Genomic DNA, 5,552 nt, shown 5'->3' with positions numbered 1-5,552 from the left:
GAAAAGGGCACTAGTCATGGACTAGATTCATATTTTTGAATTTTTGAGTGTCGAAATGAAATGTAAAAAAAACTAACAAATTGGAATTAACAATAAAGAAAATCAACTAAACTAAACAATCTTAATTAATCTGAAAATTAAACAATAAAACAGAAATTATTTAAGTCCTAATTAAGGTTTAATCGATCTGATATGCAATGGAACTGAGAGATTAATAAAACTAATCTAAGAATTAAACTAGATTAGAAAGTAATTGACAAAATACGAATTGAAAAATCCCAAAATCAAGATTCTAGGGTTCATCCTTGTATTCAAATCACAAATTCTCAAAATTAATCCATAGCAATTGTAATCACTGTTAAATGAAAACTTAAAAAAGCGAGAAAAATAAATAACACGAAGTAAATAAACAGCAAATAAAATGCTCAAAAGTCTAAGCCAAATGTCTCAAAAATATTCCATAAACTTTAAACTGAAATTAAATAAAAAGTAGAGACTGAAAAGAGCAAGCCAAATGGTAGGCAATGGAGGAGAAGGTTGGAGCGGCAGTTGGACCCCAAAGGAATTCTTCAAATGCGCGGCCTGCTCTGCAAAAAGTTCCCAATTTTGTGCTAATGATATCCTTAAATAGGGTAAGAAAGAAACTCTAATGTCTTCATATTCCCGCACACAAAATAGCTTAAATTTTAGGACTCAACTTGGCAGCCACGTACGCACTTCATGATTTCGAATTTGGAAATCTTTATTAGAGACAATGTTTTATCCCCTTAAGATAGTTTTCCAACGCATCAAGAATTGTATCAATTCGATATTTGACTGGAAAGTTATGATTAAAATACTAAAGTGTGTTCATTTTGTCTCCTAATGCTTTTTGGACTCTGATCCGAATTACTCTCAAACCCCATCATTATCCTTAAGTGTCCTACACTCGTTGAAAGTTCTTAGATTATTTCAACGTCTTGCCCACTTGAAAGTCTTTTAAATTTGAAATTAGAAATAAAATAACAGAAATTAGAAATAAAATAAAATAAGAATAATAGAATATAAAAAATATGTTGTGCATGTGAATGAATATTGTTTAATTAAATCACAAGTTATAAAATTAAGCATAAATCATGTTATTAACCAATTTAAATCACAACTCAGATTTATTTATCTTAACTATTTTTTCATCTAAAATCAATAATAATGTAATGAAATAAATAAAATATATTAGTTCTAAATGTATAAAATATGCAATAATTCAGCTCAATCACACCCCCAACTAGCGTTTTGCTAATCCTTGAGCAAAATAGTAAAAATTAATTGAGATGAATATTGCATAAAGATCGAAATTCAAACAGAAACAATCAAACAAAATTATGAATTCTTACAAAAGTGACACGTTACTACTCAACCCCCAAGGGCTATATCCACCAAGACTATCTCAATAATCTTTCACATAGAATTGAGGCAAATGTATCAGAACTCAAATATGTGTGTGGAGCTAAACTGGTTGTGTGTTCCTCATTACTAGCCATAATTTGTCATAGGATTTTTCAACCTTAAGATTAATCATTGCTGATTTTAACTACCTCAAAACCCAAGAGACTAACAGTTTTCACGCCAGCTCTATTTTTAAAGGTTGAATACTCAACCCCCAAAGTCTTGGGTAACTATTTCTAGCCCTTTACTTAGGAAAGCTCACTAAGTCGCATTTATCTTTTTTTTTTATTCTTTTCAAATCTATTTTCTTTTTCTTTTTTTTTTTTCTTTTCCTTTTTTTTTTTTTTGGAAAGCATGGCTCGGTAGTCCTGCAGTTTACTTCTCCTGTATTAAATCAGTGAACAATAAATAAGGAATACTACAAGTGTAAGCATGTGCAAAATGTCCTTCAAAATTTGTCATTCGTTCTACAAAAATCTTATCAAGTATCATCTCAATAAGTATAACATCCTGGTGTTTCAAGCCACACATCAACAAAATATGATGCATAAAAAATCGTGCTCTATGCTTAAACTTGAAAATAAATATTCACAAAATGATTCCGCTCAACTATTCTACCAAGATGCTCAGATTTCACAAAATGCCAGAAATAGAGTGTGTGTCAATCATATATGTATCAATGCACACATCATATTAATTTTTTTTTAAAAAAATTTGTGCACACACACTACCCCCCAACTAGTGAGAGACATGGTCCTCAATGAATCGAACGAAAGAAAACAAAGTGCACAGGAATAAGCAAGCAAAACAAAAAAAATCAACATGAAATATAAAATCAAAGCAAAACAACAAATAAAAACAAACAAAATACAAGTAAAGAAAGCTGTAAAGGTTGAAAAGATCAAAACACTTCCCTGGAATCTTGCACAAGTAAGATCTCTTCATGTGGATCAAAGATCTTCAGAAATGGCTTTAGACGTTGTCCATTGACAGTGAAGCAATTGCCATTTTTCGGATTGACAATGTCTATTGCACCGTGAGGATGAACCTTCTTTACAATGTACGGCCCACTCCATCGGAATTTTTATTTACGAGGAAAAACATGTAAGCGAGAGTTGTAAAGAAGAACTTCCTGGCCAAGTGTGAAATGCTTGGATGAATTTTCTGATCATATAGAATTTTCATGCTTTCCTTCTCCAACTGAGCATCGTCATAAGCATCTCGACGAGTTTCATCCAATTCATTGATCTGCAATTTTCTCAACCTTGAAGCTTCATCAAGTGACATGTTAACATGTTTTATAGCCCAAAGAGCTCGATGCTGAATATCAACAGGTAAATGACAAGCTTTACCATAAACTAATCGATAAGGGGACATCCCTAGATTTGTTTTAAAAGCTGTCCTATAAGCCCACAAAGTATCAAAAAGCTTAACTGACCAGTCTTTCCTATTATGATTGATAGTTTTCTCTAAAACGATTTTGATCTCTCTATTTGCCAATTCTGCTTGCCCATTTGTTTGAGGGTGATAAGGGGGTAGAAACTCGGTATGTGATACCATATTTCTTCATGAGTGTAGAAAATGGTTTGTTGCAAAAATGAGAATCCCCATCACTAATGATAACTTTGGGCATGCCAAAACGAGTAAATAGAGATTGCAAAAATTTTAGGGCAACACGATGGTCATTTGTTTTGTAAGTGACGGCCTCCACCCATTTTGAAACATAATCCATAGCTAATAAAATATATGTGTTTCCAAAGGAAACTAGAAAAGGTTCCATGAAGTCTATTCCCCAATAATAAAAAATTTCTAAGTAAGAATAGGGGAAAGAGGCATCATGTCTCTTTTGCTAATGGATCCCAATTTTTTACAAGGCTCACAAGCCTTACAAAAATTATAAGCATCTTTAAACATTGAAGGCCAGTAAAAACCGCTTTGCAAAATTTTAGCGACTGTTTTCTTTGCTGAAAAATGACCACCACATGCACCCATATGACAAAATCTCAACACAAAAGAAAACTCATCATCAGGAATGCATATTCGAATCAATTGGTAAGAACAATATTTGAAAAGGTATGGATCATCAAAGTAAAAGCGTCGTACCTCAGAGAGAAATCGATGCTTATCTTGGTTGGACCATTTAGAAGGCATTCGCTCAGTCACCAGATAGTTGACTATGTCAGCATACCAGGGAACTCTACTAATCACAAACAGCTGCTCATCCGGGAAACTATCATCAAGAGGAAGGCTGACATTTGAAGAGGAGGATGATGGCAATCTAGAGAGGTGGTTAGATACCATGTTTTCAACTCCTTTCTTATCCTTAATGGTGATGTTGAACTCTTAAAGTAGTAAAATTCAGCGAATCAAACGTGGTTTTGCATCTTTCTTAGCTAACAAATACTTAAGAGCAGAGTGGTCAGTGAAAATAGTAACAGGAGAACCAAGATTGTAAGTTCGAAATTTATCATGTGCAAAAACCACTACAAGCAATTCTTTTTCAATAGTGGTATAATTTTCTGGGCATCATTCAAGGTTCTACTGAATAAATCACAAAAGGTCTATTATCCACACGCTGCCCCAAAACAGCTCCTAAGGCATAATTACTTGCATTAGTCATGATTTCAAAGGGAAGGTCCCACTGCGGAGGTTGCATAATAGGGGCAGTGGTAAGCCATTTTTTAAGGGTATCAAAACTTTTTGGCACTCATCAGTCCAAACAAATTCAATATCATTTTGTAAAAGAGTGTACAAAGGTTTTGCAATAGAACTGAACCCTTGAATAAACTGCCTATAAAAGCCAGCATGGCCAAGAAAAGAACGAATATCTTTAACCGTTCTAGAGATAGGAAGTTTAGATATTAATTCAATTTTGCCTTGTCGACCTTTATACCTTCAGAAAAAACAATATGTCCCAAGACAATACCCTAAGTAACCATAAATTGGCATTTCTCCCAATTAAGTAAAAGATTTTTTTCCTTATATCTCTAGAGAATACGTGCCAAATTTTGCAAACAATTGTCAAAAGATTTTCCAAAAATAGAGAAGTCATCCTTGAATATTTCACAAATATCATCAATCATATTAGAAAAAATATTCATCATGCATATCTAAAAAGTAGCTGGAGCATTACACAAACCAAAAGGCATTCTGGTAAAAGCAAAGGTGCCAAAAGGACAAGTGAAAGTGGTTTTCTCCTGATCCTCAAGCGCTATAGCAATTTGATAATAACCAGAGCATCCATCCAAGAAGCAATAAAATACATTACCAACCACTATTTCTAAAATTTGATCCAAAAATAGTAAAGGAAAATGATCATTCCTACTGGCTAAATTAAGTTTTCTATAATCAATGCACATTCTTCAACTAGTAACCATTCTAGTTGGAATCAACTCATTTTTATCATTTTTGACAACAGTTAAACTAGATTTTTTTGGTACCACTTGAGTTGATTGAGCCTACGTTGAGCATCACGAATTGGTCTAGCATCATCTTCAAGATGGATTCTGTGGGTACAAACAGCAGCATCAATACCTTTGACCTCCGCTATTGTCCAACCAATTGCGCCTCGTTGCTTTCTTAAGACTTCAATCAACTGAGTTTCATCATTCTGATTTAACTTTGAGGAAATTACTACAGAAAAAGTACCTTCTTCAGGACCAAGAAACACATACTTTAGATCTTGAGGAAGTGGTTTCAGTTCCAACTGGGGAACTTCTTCCCCTGAAGATTTAAGTATGTCTGGTGGTGGTAGAGTTTCAAACTGGGGTTTCCATCTTGCGCTTGCAAATTTTACTTCAAGTGGTAAAGAAGAATCTGCAAAACAGTCCAAAAATTCAAAGACATTTTCATCAACATGGTCAGTTTTTTCATCAAGTAAAAATTCATGTGAATGAAAAATGGACTCATCATCAGAAAAAGGAAAAGTTGAGCAAATAAATTCTGTTGGTATCAAACTCTCCACAGCATTCAAATCACTTGTGTCATCAAAATGTGCTAGCATCTTGCAAGCATTGAAAACGTGTAACTCAAGTGCCATGTTCCCAAAAGTAAACTTCAAAACTCCACTTCTGTAATTAATCAAAACATTTGACGTAGCTAGAAATGATTTTCCAAGAATGACAGGA

Source organism: Juglans microcarpa x Juglans regia, chromosome 4D (assembly GCF_004785595.1).
Source record: "Juglans microcarpa x Juglans regia isolate MS1-56 chromosome 4D, Jm3101_v1.0, whole genome shotgun sequence".
In the NCBI taxonomy this organism is placed as follows: domain Eukaryota; kingdom Viridiplantae; phylum Streptophyta; class Magnoliopsida; order Fagales; family Juglandaceae; genus Juglans; species Juglans microcarpa x Juglans regia.
This window is presented reverse-complemented; position numbering follows the sequence as displayed.